This window comes from Echeneis naucrates, chromosome 2, assembly GCF_900963305.1.
Source record: "Echeneis naucrates chromosome 2, fEcheNa1.1, whole genome shotgun sequence".
In the NCBI taxonomy this organism is placed as follows: Eukaryota; Metazoa; Chordata; class Actinopteri; order Carangiformes; family Echeneidae; genus Echeneis; species Echeneis naucrates.
In genome coordinates this window covers 8,080,188-8,093,764 of record NC_042512.1, presented here as the reverse complement: position 1 = coordinate 8,093,764, position 13,577 = coordinate 8,080,188, and the positions used below count along the sequence as shown (strand labels likewise).

At 42.6% G+C, this 13,577-nt stretch overlaps 5 non-coding genes across 5 annotated transcripts; all 5 read right to left on the bottom strand.

Moving 5' to 3' along the window:
• Positions 1 to 2,783: 2,783 nt before the first annotated feature.
• Positions 2,784 to 2,855, bottom strand: trnaq-cug (transfer RNA glutamine (anticodon CUG)). Its single transcript has one exon. It is a non-coding gene; the product is annotated as a tRNA-Gln (tRNA).
• Positions 2,856 to 4,100: 1,245 nt separating this feature from the next.
• On the bottom strand, positions 4,101 to 4,173 carry trnar-ucg (transfer RNA arginine (anticodon UCG)). Its single transcript has one exon. It is a non-coding gene; the product is annotated as a tRNA-Arg (tRNA).
• A 3,241-nt stretch (positions 4,174 to 7,414) lies between these two features.
• On the bottom strand, positions 7,415 to 7,488 carry trnai-aau (transfer RNA isoleucine (anticodon AAU)). The gene has a single exon. It is a non-coding gene; the product is annotated as a tRNA-Ile (tRNA).
• A 275-nt stretch (positions 7,489 to 7,763) lies between these two features.
• trnat-agu (transfer RNA threonine (anticodon AGU)) lies at positions 7,764 to 7,837 on the bottom strand. The gene has a single exon. It is a non-coding gene; the product is annotated as a tRNA-Thr (tRNA).
• Positions 7,838 to 10,245: 2,408 nt separating this feature from the next.
• On the bottom strand, positions 10,246 to 10,318 carry trnak-cuu (transfer RNA lysine (anticodon CUU)). The gene has a single exon. It is a non-coding gene; the product is annotated as a tRNA-Lys (tRNA).
• Positions 10,319 to 13,577: the final 3,259 nt, after the last annotated feature.

The following is a 13,577-nucleotide window of genomic DNA, read 5'->3' as shown; positions in this document are numbered from 1 at the left end:
CTGTACAAAGAGAAAGTAATACCTTGAGTGATTCTTCGGATCTGGAGTGTGAATGGCCGACCAAACCTTACAGGGAGTTAATGGGAAATCTCATCCGAAGGAGAGAAAGATATAGTGCTGGAGGATCAGAGCAGTTGGAAGTCCTCAGTCCTTCAGAAGAAAGTCACTCAGAGAGAGACCACACCCCTGTAGAGCATGTTCGAGATGTTCCTCAAGAAACCGACTCTGAGTCAGGACCACTCTCCAGTGAAGAAGAACAAGAAGAACTACCCTCGAGCTGTTCTAATGTACATGTGACACCAAAGCCAAGTAGGCCAAAAAGATCATTGAAACCAGTTGTAAGACTTACTTATGATGAGCCAGGAAAGGCTAAAGATCAACCCATTACTATTGTACATAGAGGGGTTACTATAAAAATTGGTAAGCACTAAGCTGGGTCTACATAAATTCATCCTTGATACTTTGTGTATAAACTTAAGTTAAGTTTTGTAATCTGATGAGGACATCAGACGTTTAAAGGGGGGAGGGTGTAACCCTGTTAAAAAAAAGGGTCAATAAATAGTTTAAATATGTTCATGTTTGATAAATTGTGGTTAAAAGTATTAAGAATAATATTTCATGAAAAAGCTTAAAAGATACAAATGTGCACTTTAACATATTTTGTTTTATTTTGAAAAGCCACCGGGTTAAGAAAGAAGTACAGATCGTGAAAATTGTAATTCTGGTAATTAATTGGTTAAGAGCTGGCGAAACAGGAAGTGTATGTATTGTTGTGTGTGAAAAAAAAAAAAAAAAAAAAAACTTGACGGTTGCGAGAGGAAGAGCGGGAGACTCGAGGAGGAGAAGCGAGGACTGCTGGCGTTCAATGTGGCAGAGTGAGCAAATATGCAGAACACGGACATTGTTTGTAAGAATATCAGGAGATAAGCGGACAGTGAATCTCGTAGTGACTGATATTCAGCGCAACACCGCGTTCCAGTGGAAGGACGAATACTTTGGCAGAGAGTATTCCATGAGGAGCACCGCTAACCGCTAATGCTGCTCGCATTAGCTTAGCTACTTCATTCACGTGCAGCTAGACCAGCTACTCGACTACGGGAGAAGTTAGCCTGCTGTGTGCCGGACCTGTTAAGACAGTCAGCGGTGACGTTCTACCGGGAGTGTGGGAGTCATCTGCAGCCGTCTTGGCAGCAACACGCTGATCCAGACAGGAAGAATAGTCACCATCCGCCCATGCATCAGCAACCCGCTGGTACTGCATACGGGACGAGGACGCCATCACTGCAGTGAGTCTCTTGGCTGTTTTATTTCAGCGCTTTAGCGTGAAACAGCCATTGTGTTCCTGGCTACAACGCACACGAGCATCGCTTCGGGCCTGCATCGTTAATATCCTTTTTTTCAGTTAGTTATAACTGCCGGCTTTAGGTGTGTTATTAATTTCTTATTAATGAGTGCACTCAAAATAAGGTGTTATTTGAATATTTAGAAATTGATAAGTTAAAGGTACAGAAAGGTTTTGAATTGGAGTGTTTATTTTGTGTGTATTTTCATTGTTGAGCGAGCATTTGTGTTTATATTTACATCAGTAAATCTTTAAAATTGACCTTTCTTCTGGTTATTTGTGTTTGACATATTATTGTTGTTTACAAAGTGTTAAAAGGGTACTTACAGGTGGTGAAGAAAATTTAATTATTTCATTTATCTATAGTTTTGAGTAAAATCATTAAAAATTAGTGTAAATACATTCGATGAGTAGATGAAAGTGGTTTGTATCATAGTATAAATAGATATTAGTTGGCCAATATTAAATTACAGTATACTTCTCATTTGGTATTAGTTAACCTTAAAGAAAGAGATTTCTAAACTGTAAGAACTTGGGAAGCGTACCTCATAAACATAGACAGGCCGTCTAGAGGGCGCTACACAAATAATAAACAATGTTCTACGAAAAGGTCAATCACCAAATTTCCATCTGCTCAACACAGCCACAACAACTAGTTCACTTGTTTTTTTATCCTTTCATTTTCCCTCAGCAGGCCTTCTTCTGCTGTGTTGCCGTTATTTTGGCCTCCATGTGCGATCTTCATCCTCTTTGGCATGATGTTTGTGTTTGTCAGTGTGCTTCGCTGTAGTTCTGCTGTGCATGTACAGTGATGTGACTCTGTCTGCCAGCTGGTATTTACATGGAATTATGGGGAGCCAATGACATCACAGTCACTTCAAAGGCAACTGAATCATTTCAAAGGCGATGGAATTTTGTCCCAGTAATGTCTTATAGAGCAGAATACACAGTTTTGTTTTTTTAGACTAAGCAGCGGTTCTGCTTTGAGTGATGAACATCTACCACTGATCTACATCCTCTTTGGACCTTTACCTCACCACAGAGGTCGGTGAGCATCTGTTTTGGTTGTTATTCTTAATCACTATCACACTGAATCAGATGGCAGAGGTTCCACTGAGATTTGAACTCAGATGACTGGATTCAAAGTCCACAGTGCTAACCATAAGATCAAAGAACACAGATGGGAAATGACCTTCTGACAGATTTAGAAACATTTGAAATGAATTGGCCAACACACATCACAGGAGTACATCCAGCAATGGGAAGGTTCAGGATCTCTGTCAGACACAAAGGGAGCAAATGTGACCAACGAAGCCACGAAACAGGTCAAGAGCTCACAAAGCTTTTTAACTGTATCAATAACACAGAGCTGACACTGTCCTATCAAAGCTGGCATTAACAACATTTTTACAGGACTGTCAGTGTTTTATTGGTAAGACTCAGGTTCCACCGAGACTTGAACTCAGATTGCTGGATTCAGAGTCCAGAGTGCTAACCATTACACCATGGAACCGTGCAGGTGTTGCACCTCTGCCAAAAAACGTCAGGCTGTTCCAAAGGGAGACATGAAGACTGTTAATTGATTGGTCAGAGAGACTGTTGTGTCCTTTGAATGGAACTTCTGTAGAGGAAGTTAGATGAGGATACAGTCAGATGTTAATCTATCAAACACAAATCACCCGAGTACAAGCTTTCTGTTTTTTTTCAGAAACAAGTTTCCTTTTAAACAACCACAAGAAATGAAATAAGAGCAGCAGAAAAACCAACAATGGCTGATTATTGATCTCTGATCCACTAGGATGGTATGAAGTGGACGGTCAGAGTATTTTAGGATGCTCTCTGCCTTCCTCTGTGTGGATCACCATGCAAAATTTGTACTATTTAAAAATTGCTGTTTTAAGGGGACATTTTACTTCTAAATACCTCATGATAGCCAGCAGCAGCTTCACTTGGTCTTCACTCACTCATGTAGGGCCCTTCAATATCTCAGTTGGTAGAGCGGAGGACTGTAGTGGTTCATCATTGAAATCCTTAGGTCGCTGATTCAAATCCGGCTCGAAGGAGACCGTTTTTTTTCATCGGCCTCATCCAGCGCAGTGATGAGTCTGCCTACAGACAGCAGGTGGACAGACCGGTTGTCTGGTGTGGTCAGAACCACCTGGAGCTAAATCTGAAGACTGTGGTTTTCAGGACACTTGTTATTTTAATCAAATTATGTACTAGACCGTAACTTCATTGTGAAGTTTTGACGTGAGTTAAAAAAAGAGGCCAAAACATTAGAGAACTTCATTCTCTGTTTGTTTTTCCACAAAGGAAGTGAAGTCACACACCACATGATGTTTCTGTCTAGTGGACAGTATCTCTGCCTGTCACACAGAAGACTTCAAACCTTCAAACTACTGATTTACTGATACTGATGCACCAATATGAAATTTTTCCCCGATACCGTTATCAATATCTGTTAAAAAGATTTTCTCTGACCGGGAATCGAAACCGGGCCGCGGCGGTGAGAGCACCGAATCCTAGCCACTAGACCATCAGGTCTGGAGGAGTGTGAAGCAGCAGTGGAGCAGTGGAAGAGTGCTGGGCCCAAAACCCACCTCTGCTGAGGCAGTGATGCAAATAACAAACTACATTCTACATTGATCAACTTGCTGATCACTGCCACTACACGTTGAATGTTACGGCAGTTGCACTGCCCCTTTTTTGGTTTCACCAGAACCATTAAGTATGGTATAACCTGTAATACATAATTTTCCAACCACGAAGGGACTCGAACCCTCAGTCTTCTGATCCGAAGTCAGACGCCTTGTCCATTAGGCCACGTGGTCACTGGGCCATGGTCTTATTGTCAGAATCAGTCAGTTCTTCACTGAGCTACACCCCCCATAAACACACACAGCCCATCACTGCAGATCAGCAGGTCTGACTGAAAACCTACTGTAAAGTATGAACCACAGCACTGCTGGGGTTTGAATTCTTAGGGTGCGAGAGGTCCTGGGTTCAAATCCTGGACGAGCCCTTATGTTATTTCGCCAATATCAGTTGCTGACCATCATGACTCTTAACAAAGTTTTTGTCCTGTGCAAAGCGGTCAATCACCAAATTTCCGTCTGCGCAACAACCACTAAATTACTGTTTCTCTTGTCCAGAGATTGCAAGTAAAAGCTGTAACAGCTGAGAGTGAAGCACTGCTGGGGTTTGAATGCAGGATGTCCTGTTTACCAAAAGCCTCCAAAGCCCACTCAGGGACCTGCTGTGTTTAGTTCACTTGTTGCTGTAATCTCCAACAAAGAGCTAAAGTATTGTGTAGAATGTGGGCATTGATCCCACTACCTCTCACATGCTAAGCGAGCACTCTACGTTTTGAGCTAATTCCCCAGCCATCACCCCCATGTTCTCGAAACAAACCCAAAGTGAATATGATATATATACATATAATATAATGTATATTATTATATTCTAAATATAATATATATTATTATATTAAATAATTGCAGAGAGAGAGATGACCTGGCAGTGGTGGGATTTGAACCCACGCCAAGAGACTGGAGCCTGAATACAGCACACCTGTGTCACCTGTGAGACAGCTCAAAGCTGTGTCCAAATGTTTGGAGGAGTTAATGGCAAAAAGATGTCTTTGAAGCCATTTGGACACACAAGCAGTCAGCGTGCAGCATTCAACCTCACAATATTTCATGGTGTGGTTGAAAGAGGAGGCAGAATATTGGAAATGTAGGTCAAAACAAGCAGGTCATAAAAAGTCATTTGGCAAGAGTTATGGGGTACTTCGGGTGAGGTCAACTCTGACTGAGAGCGAAGCTCTGCTGGGGTTTGAATGCAGGATGTCCTGTTTACAAGACAGACACTTTAAGCAGCTCAGCATCAGTACTGCCAGTTTGTGTCTGTATCGTAGAGGAAGAAAACACAAAGGTCTGTCACAAAGGTTCGAATGACATCAAAGAGATCAAAGGCTCCTCCCACTTTTTTCTCATGACCTCCACAGTAGAGTGCACTCTGTTAATGAAGCTCCAAAGACAAACATGGTTCTGCCAGATAACTTTGAGTTCTGCAGACAGAAGAAAGAACCAAACTGGGCCAGGAGCCAAATGTTTGTTGGATCAGGCATCCTGAAATGTCTCTCTTTTGTGCAGTCAGGATGTCCAAGCAATCTCAGACTGTCCCTGTTTTACCAGCAGCTCCACAAGTGAATTGGTCTTTTTTTGTTATAGATATAACAGACACAGCTTTAGTTAATAATGAGAATTTACTGTTTTAAACCTCAAATCCTTGAACACTGTCTGGTTAACATGTTTCGGTGATATTAGACTTCTATGGACCATTTCACTGCACTGGACCATTTTTGCAGAATCAACAACTAATAACTCCACAACGAGACTGTGTGACGTCACTGGAGATCAAAGGCATTTCCTTTCTTTCATTGATCCCCCACGCGACACAGATGGATACGTCACACTCTCACGTTCGCTTCAAATGAATGAGTGCATGCAGTTTCTGTAGTGTAGTGACCATCATGACTCTGAACAAAGTTTGTCTCCTGTTAAAAAAGGGTAATGACCGCATTTCAATCTGCTCAACAGCAGGGTACAACTCAACAGACTAAAGCCAGCTGAACACCGACGAGGATGGGATTCTTTCTTTCTCCCTTTGTAATTTCAACCCCCCCACCCCCATGTGAAAACATGCAGTGTTTGGCAGGGGGCACACACAGCCCATCACTGCAGATCAGCAGGTCTGACTGAAAACATACTGTAAAGTATGAACCACAGCACTGCTGGGGTTTGAATGTGTAGGGTGCGACGGGTCAACACTTGTGCTCCTCACAGTTGTGTGTCACCTGTGTGTCTGAAGAGCTGCTGCCTTTGATACATCGCCTGATGATGTAACAACTGTCACCATTCAGAACAGCTGAGAAGCTGATTGATACAAATACATGCTAAGCCAGCAGCCTACCCAATAAGATAATTTAGTATGTGCTAACTAATTCAGATGTTCTTCACCCCCACACCCTAAAAACTGATAAAACTTGTCATTGACTTCTGAAATCACCAACACTATCCCAACAAATAGCACTTACTGCTCTCAGAACACAAGTCTGTGCTTCAGTTCGGGAAATGTTGATGACAAATTCACTCACTCAGCTGATCTGAAGAAATCTATCAAAACTGGTTTTAATACCATCCAGGACAACCGCAAAGAGAAGCACTTGTACAAAAGGAAGTCGTCTGTGTTTCATAATTGAAATGATCAGTATTGTATTCTAAGAAGATGTCGTTGTTTTTGTCAGTCAGCGCTGCCCCAACAATGAGCACTTACTGAATTTAACAGTCAAGTTAGTGCTCAAGTTAAGGTAACATTTGTGACTTTCAAACTACTTCCTTATCCCCCACCCCCCATATCACTGATAATACCTGCTGTCCTGGTGATTGAAGAAAGGAAGGAATGGCATTCCTACGCAGATTCCACAGAGATGGGATTCGAGTTTATATGCTGCAGCTCAGCTAGTACTAGTACTTGACGTAACTTCATTATGATGTTTTGACGTGAGTTTAAAAAAAGAGGCCGAAGCATTAGGAGTTTGCTTTTAAGTGGACTTCAATGGCTGCTGTTTTGTCATCACATGTACACTTGTGTTCACTTTGGTAATTTGGTAGGATGACTACACAGGATAAATTGCTCCAAGCTGAGAGGATAGTTGAGAGATCAGGGTGTTGCGCAAGATAAGTACTTCCTGTGCTTCATTATCAACGCTGAAGATGGCAGGGATTGAACGCAGGGCCTCATACATGCAAAGCATGCACTCTACCACTGAGCTACATCCCCTGCATGGTGCACAATGCCAGCTGGAAACTAATCACTAAACTGTTACAAAGGAAATGATCAATCTGCAGTCTTTGTTCTGATCATTATAACTTTGTGTTATTGTTGTATCTGATAAGTTAAGCTGCACTTCTAATGACCACCAGGGGGCAGTTCCACTGGTTGGAAAAAGACTATAGGCTGCATTGAAGTATATGGAGAGAACAACACCAAGTTCTGAGATGCTGCTTGTGGCCAGTATGGGGATTGAACCCATGACCTTGGCATTATTAGCACCACGCTCTAACCAGCTGAGCTAACTGGCCTGTGTGAAAGCATTTTTTTGGCTTATTTTTACAAATTTTTAACCAGCTAACAGCATTGGCTGTGAAATCATTCAGCCTGTTACTGGCTCAAGTCCACAGCACTGTCCTCAGCTGTTTTTGTTCGATAGTATCTGGTTTGGATGAATCTCTTCCACAAAACGTCAGGATGTTCCAAAGGGAGACATGAAGACTCTGCAGTTACCTGATGGGTCAGAGAGTTTTAATGGAACTCCTGCAGAAGAGGTTACATGAGTTTATCTCAACAACCTTAAAATAGGCACTGCTGGGATTTGAACCCAGGATGTCCTGTTTACTAGACAGGCGCTTTGACCAACTAAGCCACAGCACCACCCTGACGCACAGAAATGTACAGAGGATCTTAAAATATTCCAACATCAGTAGCTGACCATCATGACTCTTTCAAGACAGGTGCTTTGACCAGCTAAGCCACAGCAGCACTGCAACATTCATCTATATACAGAGGATCTGGTGATGGAAGTGTAATGTGTATACAGTTGAGGTTGATGGTAAAGTGGTTTGTGAGCCTGTTTGACTGCAGATGTGCATTTTCATTTGGACTCCAGGAAGAGTATCTGCTGCCTCAGTGACAGCTAACAGGGATCCTAACAAGTGATAAACAATAAACAGACATTTCCAATCATCATCAAACTGGATTTTTTTTTTAAATGGCTTACGGTCTACAGATGTCTCCCATGACACTGGAGCCTGACAGCTAAATCAATTATCTGTCTGATGAAACCTTTTGGATGAGATGAGGACACTGATAATGCTGCCTGTCCTCACTAGCTCCTCCTCTGTGGTGACCCCCAAACAGGACACAACCTCAGTATCATGACAAGTCATGCTGCTGAACAATTAATGTTACAAGGATTCATTTCAGCTTCACTTTAACAGATTGGATTCATACATTTATGTGACACACAGTCAGGTCATGTCCTCTTTCTGTAGATCAAATTGTTGCAGAGTCAGAATGAATAGTCAATGGTGGAGGTCATGCGAAAAAGTGGGAGGAGTCTTTTATGTCATGGTGGCATGACAGAATCTTATTTTTTTTTCAACAAGATACCAACTTTCTTCCAAAACCAGGTGAGGCCCGAACTCACAACCTCGGCATCACTCTGCAGGTTACTGTCATATAAGTACCGCACTAACCGATTGCGCCACTGGAGCCTGTGACGTAGCCCTCCTGACACGTTCTGTGAAACAAACTCTTCCACCTGAAATGGCTCAGTTGGGAGAATGTTGGACTGAAAATCGAAAGGTCCCTGTAAACAGCCCTTTTTATGTGGACATGCACTAATCTAACCCGGGCCGCGGCAGTGAGAGTGCCGAATCCTAGCCACTAGACCATCAGGGAGTGTCTGGACACCAATACAACCATTTTTATGGACTTAACTTCCATCGAAGGTGAGCATTTCAAATCAGAGCGGGTTTTTAACCTGACGCAGCTGTAGCTGGACACAATAGTTTAGTTTTTACTTTTGATTGCACATCCGGTGCCAGTAGATGCACCGGTCAAGATTTTTGATGACTGAAAAGTTGTCCCCCTCAGAAAACATCTGACTGCAGTGTAAAACATTCTAAATTATCCTGTTGTAAAAGGCTCGTTGGTCTAGGGGTCTGATTCTTGCTTTGGGTGTGAGCGGTCCTGGGTTCAACTCCCATCATGACTCCTCCCAAAGTTTGTTTCCTATGAAAAGTGGTCAATCACCAAATTTCCATATGCGCAACAACCGCTTTGCTTTGTCCAGAAACTGCAAGCAAAAGCTGTAATATAGGAAGTGATGAGCAGGAACTCCACTCAGTGGATACTTAGGGTGAGGGATCTTCAGCACACAATGAAAATTTGTCCTATTACAGTAATTTTGCACAAAGGCAACACAACACTGGCAACATCTCAAAGTAAATGTGTGCTGTACAAAGGAGAGGGAAGTCTTAGGGATGGATTTCTGAATTCAAGATTTCAAAATGGTCAGTGACAGAAAGGGTATCTTCTTCTGCAGGAGTTTAGTCAGTAATTTGGTTGAGTGACTAAGCAGGATAATATGGAGCAGTAATTTCAGTAACTTCCAACACCGTGGAGATGATGATGGAACTATACGAGGCCGCATCGAGGCAGCATCTTTCCCTGGTGGTCTAGTGGCTAGGATTCGGTGCTCTCACCGCCTGACTTAAACAGGTTCATTTCAATGTTGTTGAGAGATGTGAATTTGAAGCCTTCACGGTGAACAGAACATCCAGCATTAAGGGGAACATCCAGCTGAAATAGCTCAGTATTTGGGGACAAATGTATTTAGGTCAACCTTTGACTGCCCAAACTTAAAAGACGAGGAGGCCGAGTGATTAAGGCGATGGACTGCTAATCCGTTGTGCTCTATACGCGTGGGTTCAAATCCCATCCTCGTCGGTGGTTGTGTTAGTCTTTCCATGTTGCAACAACAACATACAAACATAAATGTTACCGAGTGTTACTTTCACATTTGTTTTTACTTCTTCTACGATACAGATACAGATGGTTTCAGAGAACAACTGCAGAGATGACCCTTTCAAACCCACGCCTCCAGAGGAGACTGCGACCTGAACATCCAGCCATCCTGACTGTTTTTGTCAACCAGTGGAGCCCCCTGCTGGTCATTGGATAGACTGCAGGTGGAAGTCTCAGTACTTTTTAACCTGCTCATAACCAGGCAGTGTTCTGCTGGGTAAGTTTGGGTCTAAAAAAAAGAAACTACTTATCACCCAACGTGGGGCTCGAACCCACGACCCTGTGATTAAGAGTCTCATGCTCTACCGACTGAGCTAGCCGGGCTGCTAAAGCTGCAAAAAATGATCCCAAAAATTCCCAAAAAGTACAGACTGTTTATTTTTATCATTATGCTGCGTTTCAACTCCTTGACGCTTTGAGCTGCAGAAAGAACAAGAGCAGTCGCACCACACAAACATTTCAAAATAAAAGCCAATTTAGATTATTTTATTTGTATCTTTAGTTCAGATGTAGCAAAGCGCAACAATGCTGTCAATAAGGATCTTTCCCATTTGGGTTATTTGAAGTGATGGTGGCCACTGATGCAACACTCCGTAGCAGCACCACTCTGATGTACAGGGATGTATTTTGGATCTGAAAATACCCCCAACATATGTGGCTGACCATCATGACTCTTCATTTGCACATGCACAGCAAGATTATATATATTTTTATCTTAATTTTTATCTTATAGCAGGCTGCAACAGGAAAATGGCTTCTTTAGCTTCTGTTAACAGGGTAGTGTGGCCGAGCGGTCCAAGGCGCTGGATTAAGGCTCCAGTCTCTTCGGAGGCGTGGCTTTGAACCCCACCACTGCCAGTTTGTTTCTTGTCAATGAAAACTAATCAGCTAATTCGGGCATTTGTTTGTCTCCCTGTGAACAAAAGTTATAGAAGCCAGTGAAAGACGATACCAACACCAGGTGGGCTGAAATGAGAAACATCACAGTCAACCAGAGTTCGTGCTTGCGTATGAAAACATGTAGGTTTGGCAGGGGGCACCCAAATTTGAACTGAATGAAATAATTTCTATCTGTGAAAAAAATCCCATTTGTAAAAAGATGCCACACAGTAATTGCATATGATATGATATTTTAAGGACTTAAAATGGTGTAATGGTTAGCACTGTGTACTTTGAATCCACTGATCTGAGTTCAGCTCTCAGTGGAACCTCTGTCATCTGATTTAGTGTGAGAGGGATTGAGCATAACCTTCACCTATATAACATGTGAATAACATGCACCACACAGCATCAGACTTTTAATCTGAGGATCCAGGGTTCAAGTCCCTGTTCAGGTGCTGCAGCTTCTTCCCAATGGCTGTTTTTTTGTCATCACATGTACCTTTGGGTTCATGACGAGGTGGCCGAGTGGTTAAGGCGATGCACTGCTAATCCATTGATCTCTGCACGCGTGGGTTTGAACGTGAGAGTGTGACGTATCCATCTGTGTCGCGTGGGGCATCAATGAAAGGCAGGAAATGCCTTTGATCTCCAGTGATGTCACACAGTCTCGTGGAGTTATTAGAGAGACATTTCAGGATGCCTGATCCAACAAACATTTGGCTCCTGGCCCAGTTTGGTTCTTTCTTCTGTCAGCAGAACTCAAAGGTATCTGGCAGGACCATGATTGTCTTTGGAGCTTCATTAACAGAGTGCACTCTACTGTGGAGGTCATGAGAAAAAGTGGGAGGAGTCTTTGATCTCTGTGATGTCATTAGAACCTTTGTGACAGACCTTTGTGTTTTCTTCCTCTACGATACAGACACAAACTGGCAGTACTGATGCTTCGCTGCTTAAAGTGTCTGTCTTGTAAACAGGACATTCTGCATTCAAACCCCAGCAGAGCTTCGCTCTCAGTCAGAGTTGACCTCACCCGAAGTACCCCATAACTCTTCCCAAATGACTTTTTATGACCTGCTTGTTTTGACCTACATTTCCAATATTCTGCCTCCTCTTTCAACCACACCATGAAATATTGTGAGGTTGAATGCTGCACGCTGACTGGTTGTGTGTCCAAATGGCTTCAAAGACATCTTTCTGCCATTCACTCCTCCAAACCTTTGGACACAGCTTTGAGCTTTCTCACAGGCTAATTCCCCTGTACTGGCATGCTAACATGCAAGCTTAGCTTGCCGCTTTAAAAAGGCTCCTTTAACAACCTCTGAGTTCACCATCAACAGGTTTCAAAGATATTTAGAAATCATTCACGATGGCCTTAAAGGCAGATATTTAGGATAATTCTAGCTGGAATAGCAGGCTGCAACAGGAAAAGTTCTGCATTTCTCTGTGGCGCAATCAGTCAGCGTGTTCGGCTGTAGCTCAGTGGTAGACGTTCACCAAAACAAAAGGCCACTCAAGGCAGAACCACTGCTCAGACCAGGCCGTGCTCAGACCACATCTTCAACAAACATGACGAGGTGACAAACATGTGGGAGACCTAGAATCCATGATGTGTTACACCAATAGACTGTAACTGCACGCTAGTGGTCAATTAGAATAATGAACGTGGGTAGAAGATAATATAATACATAATTAAAAAACAAAACTCTGTCTTCTGCTCTATAAGACATTACTGGGACAAGATTCCATCGCCTTTGAAATGATTCAGTTGCCTTTGAAGTGACTGTGATGTCATTGGCTCCCCATAATTCCATGTAAATACCAGCTGGCAGACAGAGTCACATCACAGTACATGCACAGGAGGACTACAGCGAAACACACTGACAAACACAAACATCATACCAAAGAGGATGAAGATCCCACAAGTTCACAACAAGTGAACTAAACATAGACATCCTGTCTAGACAAAGTTGTTTTGGTCGACTTTTGACCGCCCACACTTTTAAAAGACCAAAATTAAAAAAAACAAAAAAAAACAGATGATGTTCAGTTGTGTCATGGTTCATTGGTAACAACTAACATTTTGTAGATCAGTATCATACCATGGTTGCCTGTGCAACGTTTGAATGCTCCAATCAATCCGAGAAGGGTTTCCACATGTATGGATTCCCCAAGAACCATGAGGGCTGGAAAATGTTCACACTGTTCACACCATCACACAACTGTGAGGAGCACAAGTGTTGACCTCTCGCACCCTACGCATTCAAACCCCAGCAGTGCTGTGATTCATACTTTACAGTATGTTTTAATGTATCTATCAGCAATGAAGGAGAGAGTCGTCGGCCACCTCGTCATGTTTGTTGTCAATTTGTTGTCTGAATGTTAGACTGAGCAGCGGTTCTGCTTTGAGTGGCCTTTTGTTTTGATGAACATCTACCACTGATCTACATCCTCTTTGGACCTTTACCTAACCACAGAGGTCGGTGAGCATCTATTTTGGGTGTTATTCTGAATCACTATCACACTGAATCAGATGGCAGAGGTTCCACTGAGATTTGAACTCAGATGACTGGATTCAAAGTCCACAGTGCTAACCATAAGATCAAAGAACACAGATGTGAAATGACCTGACAGATTTAGAAACATTTGAAATGAATTGGCCAACACACATCACAGGAGTACATCCAGCAATGTGAAGGTTCAG